The following is a 10,298-nucleotide window of genomic DNA, read 5'->3' as shown; positions in this document are numbered from 1 at the left end:
CTTTCTTTCTTTCTTTCTTTCTTTCTTTTCTTTCTTTCTTTCTTTCTTTCTTTCTTTCTTTCTTTCTTTCTTTCTTTCTTTCTTTCTTTCTTTCTTTCTTTCTTTCTCTTTCTGTCTTGCCCTTCCTTCCTTCTTTTCTTTCCTTCTCTCTCTCTTTCTTTCTTTCTCTTCTTCCTTCCTTCTTTTCTTTCTTTCTCTCCTTCCTTCTTTCTTTTCCTTCTTTCGCTCTTGTTGCCCAGGCTGGAGTGCTATGGCGCCATCTTGGCTCACCGCAACCTCCGCCTCCCAGGTTCAAGTGATTCTCCTGCCTCAGCCTCCCTAGTAGCTGTCATGTGCCACCACGCCCAGCTAATTTGGTATTTTAGTACAGACGGGGTTTCTCCATGTTGGTCAGGCTGGTCTCGAACTCCCGACCTCAGGTGATCTGCCCTCCTCGGTCTCCCAAAGTGCTGGGATTACAGGCACGAGCCACCGCGCCTGCCAGTTTGTTTTGTTTTTAGTCTGCAAAGTGGGAAATACAATCCCTGTTGTGAGACTCCACTGGCACCAAGTGGGAAGGGGATTATCTGCCCTAATAGCTTCCCTGACAGAGGCAGGAAGGTCTCTAATGAATCTGTTTAAATATATTTTACTTGGTTTATTTTCTCTTCTCTCCCAGTCTATCAAGGTGATTGTGAATACCCCATGAGACACCAGATGTGAAAGTGCTTCATCATCCAAAGGGGACCGGGAGAAGGAGCCCAACCAATTACCTTCCTACTGGAAGGCATGGTCCCACTGACACAGTGTCTGCTCATTAACACATGGTAGTTGCTGAAGAAATGTCCTTTGAGGAGTGTTTTGTAGCTGAATGTGTTCTCTGCACCCTGCTTTCTCTCATTCTTTTATCTATTTGCTCGTTTGTTCACATGGCCAGCATTCCTTGAGTACTGCCCTCTGCCAGTCCTTGTCTGGGAACTGGGTATAGAGTGGAGTGAACAAGGCAAACCTGGTTCTTGCTCTCAAGCAGTAAACAATCTATGGGACAGAGAGAGTCCTGGAGGATTCCAGTGCTGTGTGATTGGTGTCAGGATAGAGGAACACACAGGGGGACTGTAGGATTGCAGAGTTCTCATATTGGTCCTTCTCAAGTATAAGGGGGATCTGCTAAGCATGGAATTTCCCAGCCCAACCTGAGATATATCCCTTTGCTCTCATAGATCCAGGGTAGACAGCAGATAGAGAAGCTCTAGGAAGGTCCCAGGGGAGGAACCCCGACTGGGCACATTCTTACTGTAACCTTACTGCCCTGACCCTGCTATCTCCCTGCAAGGCATCTGTAGCACCAGCTACAGATGCCTTGCCATTTTAGCCTTCTCCAATTAGACATCACTCATGAAGGCAGGGAGACTTGGAGTGAAGCCTGGCCAATGGGTTATTTATTCTATCGCTTGAATCACAATACATCTCCAAACTTACCCTTGATTTGACTAATTCAAGAGATTAAGGCCCAGATGTGATGGGGGCTGGGCTGTCACAAAGTGTCACAAACCCCTCATTTTGTGCCAGCTGATGAGAGACTAATTGCCCAGACGGTGAGAGAGCATGATTAGTCCTTCTTTTATGCCAAGCCCCGAGGGAGATGAGAATTAATCGTGAAGCCCGGTGGGAGGGTCTCTACTGTCTCAATGCACCCTCTGAAGCTGGCGAGAATGTCCCTGATGAATATGCAGTAGAGGAAACTGATTTGTCTTCCTGCTTAGCTTCAGCCAGGTCCAGCAATAACTTCTGATTCTGGCAGGCTCTGTGTTCAACATGGCTCTTCCCTCCAAGTCTTCTCTCTCTGGCTGCATGTTTTGTTTCCCCCCTTTTCCTGCATACTTCACTTCTTCACCTCCCACACATCCTTTTCAATATGTTTTTATGTTCTTGGCAACCCTTACCAAGGACAAGAGTGACCTCCTACTCACTAAGGTTAATGTTTACCACGATGGTCCTCATCTATTTGACCTCTCTGTAATGTTTGAAGCTGTTGGCCACTTTTTCCTTCTGGAATCTCTTTCCTTGTCTTCTGGGAGTCCTTCCTCTCTCACTTTTCTAATCTTTTCTTCTCCATCTCCAATTTCCTCCCCCATCCTGAAAATGTTGATATGTTACCAGTTCTCTGTTTCAGTTCTTCTCCTATTCTCTTTGCTCCCTCAGAGAGTGACAGATACTGTTGGTTGCCAATTCAACACCCATTCTCTCTTCTTTTTTTTTTTGAGACGGAGTTTCGCTTTTGATTCCCAGAATGGAGTGCAATGGCACAATCTTGGTTCACTGTAACCTGCGTCTCCCAGGTTCAAAAGATTCTCCTGCCTCAGCCTCCCAAGTAGCTGGAATTACAGGCATGCACCACCATGCCCAACTAATTTTGTGTTTTTAGTAGAGATGGGGTTTCTCCATGTTGGTCAAGCTGGTCTTGAACTCCCAACCTCAGGTAATCTGCCCGCCTCAGCCTCCCAAAGTGCTAGGATTACAAGAGTGGGCCACAGTGCCTGGCCTTTTTTGTTTCTGATTTTTGTTTTTTGTTTGTTTGTTTGTTTTAGATGAAGTCTTGCTCTGTCGCCCAGGCTGGAGTGCACCGGTGCTATCTTGGTTCACTGCAACCTCTGCCTCCTGGGTTCAAGTGATTCTCCTGCCTCAGTCTCCCTAATAGCTGGGATTACAGGCGTACGCCACCATGCTTGGCTAATTTTTGTTTTTTTGTTTTTGTTTTTGTTTTTTGTTTTTTGAGACGGAGTCTTGCTCAGTCGCCCAGGCTGGAGTGCAGTGGTGTGATCTCAGCTCACTGCAAGCTCCACCTCCTGGGTTCACACCATTCTCCTGCCTCAGCCTCCCGTGTAGCTGGGACTACAGGCACCTGCCACCATGCCTGGCTAATTTTTTTTTTGTATTTTTAGTAGAGACGGGGTTTCACCATGTTAGCCAAGCTGGTCTTGAGCTCCTGACCTTGTGATTCGCCTGCCTCAGCCTCCCAAAGTGCTGGGATTATAGGCCTGAGCCACCACGCCCAGCCATTGTCTCTTCTTGTTCAGGGAGAGTGACCCCTCCTCTCTGCCAAAGGATGAATCATAATTGGTTCAAACAATCATGGTAAATCATTTATCTCTGCCTATGATTTAAGAGTGGACATGTAGGCTGGGCGCCTGGATATCAGCCTGGCTGACAGAATGAGACTCCATCTCAAAAAAAAAAAAAAAAAGAGTAGACATGTGACATACTCCTTGCCAATGGAGCACAAACAGAAGTTTGGGTGGGAGGGATTTCAGGGAACAAATGTGTGGGGAGAAGCTGTGCTTTATACCTTTAAACAAGATTTGAGGACATGGTGTCTGAAGCTGTAGAATCCATCTGCAGCTGAGCCTGGGGAGCAGTTGAACAGAATCAGTCACAGTGATGCTGTCCTGAGCTTTGATGTAGTTAAGCCAGTAAGTGAATCAATCCTGGACTGAACTTGCTATTCTCATTTTTAAGTTGCTATAAGTTGGGTTTTCTGCTACCTGCAACTGAAAGCATTCCCAATGGTACATGGGGAGATACTACCATCTCCCATAACTTTGACTACCAGCTCTGCACTGTTGCTGCCAAAGTTTATGAGTTTAATTCAGATCTCTTACTTGCAGCATCACAGATGTCTTCACATGAATATCCCTCACACTTAAGATCTAAACAAAACCCCATCTGTACATCCTCTTACTCTCAGGCCAAGTCAACTGGCTTTCTATCATCCTGCAGTATTTTGTTCGTACCTCTGTTAGAGCACTTGTCCCATGAGTTTGTTTGTTTTACTGTGTCTGTCTTCCTCTTTAGATTTTTTTTTTTTTTTTTTTTTTTTTTCCCCTTTTTATTTTTTTTTTTTTTTTTTTTTTTTTTTGAGACGGAGTCTCGCTCTGTCGCCCAGGCTGGAGTGCAGTGACCAGATCTCAGCTCACTGCAAGCTCCGCCTCCCGGGTTGACGCCATTCTCCTGCCTCAGCCTCCCGAGTAGCTGGGACTACAGGCGCCCGCCACCTCGCCCAGCTAGTTTTTTGTATTTTTTAGTAGAGACGGGGTTTCACCGTGTTAGCCAGGATGGTCTCGATCTCCTGACCTCGTGATCCACCCGTCTCGGCCTCCCAAAGTGCTGGGATTACAGGCTTGAGCCACCGCGCCCGGCCCCCCTTTAGAATTTAAATTCTCCTTTAGAACCTTATCACATCTTTTTTTTTTTTTTGACAGAGTCTTACTCTTGATCTGTCTCCAGGCTGGAGTGCAGTGGCATGATCTCGGCTCACTGCAACCTCCGCCTCCCAGGTTCAAGCGATTCTCCCACCTCAGCCTCCCGAGTAGCTGGGACTACAAGCGCCGGGCACCATGCCCAGCTAATTTTTGTGTTTTTAGTAGAGATGGGGTTTCAATATGTTGGCCAGGCTGGTCTCGATCTCCTGACCTCGTGATCTGCCTGCCTCAGCCTCCCAAAGTGCTGGGATTACAAGCATAAGCCACTGTGCCCAGCCCAGAACCTTATCACATCTTTAAATCCCTAGTATTAAGTAGGAGCTATTACATTCTTGTTGAACAAATTAATTGGCAAATGTTCAGAATATTCAGAGGTCTTCAACTGCAAGTAATACAATATCTAAAGACTAGTGACTTAAATTATAAAGATGTTTAGCTCTCTCACAAAATGTGAACTTTGGAGTTACATGGTTCCAGGGTTAGTTAAGCAGCTCAGCAAAGTCAGGAAACTGAGTCAGAATATCTGAGATCCTCTTGGCTTAGAATCTCTGAGATTCTTCATTGTTGCAAAGTTAGCTGCCACAGCTCCAACATTACATCTTTGCACAACAGTCTTCCAAACAGGAAACAAGGGAAGCAGGTCTTGGTGGCAGCAAAAAGGGCTTCTACTTCACATACATCTCTCTTTTTAGGGGAGCAAATCCTTCCAGAAACACCTCTCTGCATTGTTAACTGGAACTGTGTTATGTATCCCCTTGGATCAATATCTGGCAAAAGGAACAACAATAACCAAGATCGGCTTACAACGATTTTGAGTCATTCCTGGTGTTGGGCATGTTGCTGTCTGACCAAAGGAGGATTCTGAATCAAGGTTGGGAGTATCTACCGGATAGATGATTAATGATACTTGCCCTTGATGTAGTGTCCTGAGTCCAAGCTCTTCCAGAACCCTCACTGTTTCTTGGGCACTTCTAAGATACACATAGCTCTGTGGTCAGCCTGTTCCTTTGTAGAACAATCCCTATATTCTCCACGTTTAGTGATCCATAGCAGAGGCTGATTATGTGCAGTTGTATAACTCTGTGAATGTGCTCTTTAGCAGGGCCAGTGCACACAGGAGTCAGTGTCAGGGCAGGTGGATGGCGGCAACTTTGCTTGCCAAGTCGTGCACTATGGCATGGGGTTGTGTCTGTTTGGAGGTAGGAGTATCTTGTTGCAATTCTCACAAAGGCACTCTAATGACTGTGGCTGCTATGTCTTCCAGAAAGGCTGTACCAGCATGGTGAGTGTATAATGGACATGAGCATGGACATGGGATGGACATGAGAATGTTCATCTTTCTATACCCTCTCCATTACTAGGTATAATCACTCTAGAAAATCTTTAATAATCTTTTATCTGGTCCCCTTGGCTCTAGCCTTTCACTATGCACTTGATATCTACTCCCAGATTTACCTTCCCCCAAATCTCAAATCTCAAAGCAGTTGCTTCCTTGCTTAAAATCTTCTGTGACTTTTTTTTTTTCTTTTTTTTTTGAGACAGAATCTTGCTCTGTCACCCAGGCTGGAGAGCAGTGGTGCGATCTCAGCTCACTGCAACTTCCACCTCCCAGGTTCAAGTGATTCTCCTGCCTCAGCCTCTCGAGTAGCTGAGATTACAGGCACGCACCACCATGCCTGGCTAATTTTTTGTATTTTTAGTAGAGACAGGGTTTCACCATTTTGGCCAGGCTGGTCTTGAACACCTGACCTCAAGTGATCTGCCCACCTCAGCCTTCAAAAGTGCTGAGATTACAGACGTGAGCCACTGCACCAGATCTGTGTCTTATTAGGTAAACATTAAACTCCTTACTTGACATTATGGGCCCCTCAAGATCTGGCCCCACCCTATGATCCCAGCCTTATTTCTCATTATGAATCTTTCACTGAAGCCAAAAATTTTTTATGTGGTTCTCCACCCTCAAATTCCTTTCTTCTTCTTTTCTGCTTATTCTTGAAGACATGGCTCAGATCCAGTCTCCTGCGGAAACATTCCTTGGCTGCTCTAGTCTACCCTCTTATCACCTCTGAATTCCTTCATTTCAGTGGTTCTCAAATTTGGCTGCATGTTGGGATTACCTGGCGAGCTTTAGAAAATACCATTGTCTGGGTCTGGCCATAGGCATTTTGATTTAATCAATCTTGATGCCAGATTGGACTCTGGGATATTTAAATACTCCCTAGGTGATTCTAGTGTGCAGCCAAATTCCTGGACTCATTTGGAGTTTTTGTGTTGCATTTGGGAGCTTTAAAAATCAGATTCCTGAGCTGCACCTCCAGAGGTTCTGACATGTATATAAAAGCTCCCCAGGTGATTCTAAAGTGAAGCTTGATTGAGGGCCACTGTTCTGTGCTTACATATTTTTATTAATATTTTGTTTTTTTGTTGTGTTGTGTTTTTTTGAGAGTTTCCCTCCGTTGCCCAGGCTGGAGTACAATGGCTCCATCTCAGCTCACTACAACCTCCACCTCCCAATTTCAAGTGATTCTCTTGCCTCAGCCTCCCAAGTAGCTGGGATTACAGGCATGTCCCACTATGTCCAGCTAATATTTTTTATTTTTATTAGAGATGGGGTTTCACCATGTTGGTGATTTTTAGAATCTCTGACACCAGACTGGTCTCGAACTCCTGGCCTCAAGTGATCTTCCTGCCTCAGCCTCCCAAATTCCTGGGATTACAGGTGTGATCCATTGCACCTGGCCTCTTAAATATTTTTATACTTCCCACGGTATCATGCACACAGTAGGGGCTTAATTATGGCTAATTGTTTATTCATTGACTGATTAAGGAGAACTAGAATGACATAAGTGTGTAAAAGATATTTGACGACTGTAATGTGTTGTGCAAGTATAAGAGTTTATTATTGAGAGGTTATTATTGCTATTTAAATTTCCAAACTTGTCTTTGTAATTTCTGAGGTAAGGCCATGTTTTATTTTTTATTTATTATTTATTTATTATTTATTTATTTATTTTTGAGATGGAATCTTGCTCTGTCACCCAGGCAGTGGCGCGATCTCGGCTCACTGCAAGCTCCGCCTCCCGGATTCACGCCATTCTCCTGCCTCAGCCTCCCCAGCAGCTGGGACTACAGGCGCACGCAGCCTCGGCCGGATAATTTTTTTGTATTTTTAGTAGAGATGGGGTTTCACCGTGTTAGCCAGGATGGTCTCAATCTCCTGACCTCGTGATCCGCCTGCCTCGGCCTCCCAAAAGGCTGGGATTACAGTGAGCCACCGCACCCAGCCAGTAAGGCCATGTTTTGTACCAGTGAGTGTTTGGGAAAGTTTGTTGAGTGGGTACATAAAGGGGGTCCCATTACAATACTGTAATGCTGTACAGTACTCAGATTTCAGCCTTGGCACACGTACTTACCAGTGCCCAGTGTCCTAGGCTGCGGCAACACTTGGGAATTCTTGGTTTGGAAAAGAGGCTAGGGCCTTGAATTCACATGCTATTAAGGCTTGTCTTTGTATCTTTTAATTCAGAGGCAAAACCAGTAAAATGCTTCTTTCCAAATCTCTTTTTATTCTCACCTGCACGTATCCTCAGGTGCAAATGTTGACGTGTGGCCCCTGCCCCAAAAGGGATTCATCCTCTCTTTTTTTCTTTAGAGCACATATTTTGCAAATCTAGAGCAAGATTGGGGTGGGGGTGGGAGCAAGGAGGTGCTTTGGAGGGGGAATGTGATAGGGTAAGGGGGTAGAAGGGGAGGGTTGAAAGTAGCACTGAAGCCAGACCCATGTATAAAGAGACACAGTTATTCTTTATACATGGCTTTATACATATATATTCCTCCTCCCCCTGGTTAACTATAGAAATAATATATGTTCAGTGTATATGTTCAGACAATATGAAATACAAAAAGCTTGTTGTGTGCGGTGGCTCCCGCCTGTAATCCCAGCATTTTGGGAAGCTGAGGTGGGTGAATCACTTGAGGCCAGGAGTTCGAGGCCAGCTTGGCCAACATGGTGAAACCCTGTCTCTACTAAATAATACAAAAATTGTGGTGGTGGTGTAGCAGGATGAGCCGGAGACGAAACTCCTCAGACACCGAGTTAAAGAAGGAGGGGGTTTATTCGACCGGGGGCATCAGTAAGACTCCTGTCTCAAGAGCTGAGCTCCCCGAGTGAGCAATTCCTGTCCATTTTAAGAGCTCACAACTCTAAGGGGGTGCACGTGAGAGGGTCGTGATCGATTGAGCGAGCGGGGGTACGTGACTGGGGGCTGCATGAACCAGTAGTTAGATCGGAACAAAATAGGATAGGGATTTTCACAGTGCTTTTCTATACAATGTCTGTAATCTATAGATAACATAACCGATTAGGTCAGGGGTTGATCTTTAATTACCAGGCCCAGGGTGTGGTGCCGGGCTGTCTGCTTGTGGATTTCATTTCTGCCTTTTGGTTTTCACTTTTTCTTTCTTTGGAGGCAGAAATTGGGCATAAGACAATATGAGGGGTGGTCTCCTCCCTTAGTGGGTGCCTGTAATCCCAGCTACTCAGGAGGCTGAGGCAAGAGAATCGCTTGAATCTGGGAGGTGGAGATTTCAGCGAGCCAAGATTGTGCCACTGCACTCCAGCCTGGTGACACAGTGAGACTCCATCTCAAAAAAAAAAAAAAAACCTCTCAGAAACATACATATACATGTGACTGCCCATAATATCTCACCACCCAGAGAGCACCATTGTTATTGGAATTTTTTTCACTTTTCTTTCTTTTCTTTTCTTTCTTTCTTTTCTTTTTTTTTTTTGAGATGGAGTTTTGCTCTTGTTGCCCAGGCTGGAGTGTAATGGCGTGATCTCGGCTCACCGCAACCTCTGCCTCCTGGGTTCAAGCGATTCTCCTGCCTCAGCTTCTCGAGTAGCTGGGATTACAGGTATGTGCCACCACACCCAGCTGATTTTGTATCTTTAATAGAAACAGGGTTTCTCCGTGTTGGTCAGGCTTGTCTCGAACTCCTGACCTCAGGTGATCTGCCTGCCTCAGCCTCCCAAAGTGCTGGGATTACAGGTGTGAGCCACTGCTCCCATCCTTACTTATTTATTTTTGAGACAGAGTCTTGCTTTGTCACCCAGGCTGGAGTGCAACGTCGTGATCTCATCTCACTGCAACCTCCGCCTCCTAGGTTCAAGGATTCTCCTGCCTCAGCCCCCTGAGTAGCTGGGATTACAGGCACGCACCACCATGCCCCACTCATTTTTGTATTTTTAGTAGAGAAGGAGTTTCGCCATGTTGGTCAGGCTGGTCTCGAATTCCTGACCTCAGATCATCCGCCCTCCTTGCCTCCGACAGTGTTGGTATTACAGGCGTTAGCCACCTTGTCCAGCCTCTTTCAGTTTTATTTCTATGCATAACAAAATGGTATTATGTCATGGCCTGATTTTTTTTTTTTTTTTGAGACAGGGTCTGGCTCTGTCATCCAGGCTGGAGTGCAGTGGTGCGATCTTGGCTCACTGCAACCTCCACCACCTGGGGTCAAGCCATCCTCCCACCTCAGCCTCCCAAGTAGCACAGGCCACCACACCCAGCTAATTTTTTTATTTTTTGGAGAGATGGAGTGGTCTCAAACTCCTGGGCTCAAGCAATCTTCTCGTCTCAGCCTCCCAAAGTGCTGGGATTACAGGTGTGAGCCACTGTGCCCAGCCCTGATTTTTTACCTTCACTTAGCAATATATCATGAATATTTGCCTTTGTCAGTAAATATTCTTCTATAGCAAGAACACTGAATATTAGTTGGCAAGCTTTTTCTATGAAGGTCTAGATAGCAAATGTTTCAGGCTTTGTGGGTCATACGGTTTGTTGCAACTCTGTTGTTCTAGCATGAAAACAGCCATAGACAACACATAAACAAATGAGTGTGGCTGTGTTTCAATAAAACTTTATTTACAAAAACAGGATGGAGATTTATTTGGCTTGTGGGTGTGTTTCCTGACTCCTGTCTTATAGCACTATTTCTTTTTTAGAGCTCACTAAGATCCCGTTGCATGTGTACTCTGCAATTTTTATTCTCTTAACCTTG

The sequence above is a fragment of the Rhinopithecus bieti genome, unplaced genomic scaffold (assembly GCF_001698545.2).
Source record: "Rhinopithecus bieti isolate Rb0 unplaced genomic scaffold, ASM169854v2 scaffold_23529, whole genome shotgun sequence".
NCBI lineage: Eukaryota > Metazoa > Chordata > Mammalia > Primates > Cercopithecidae > Rhinopithecus > Rhinopithecus bieti.
This window is presented reverse-complemented; position numbering follows the sequence as displayed.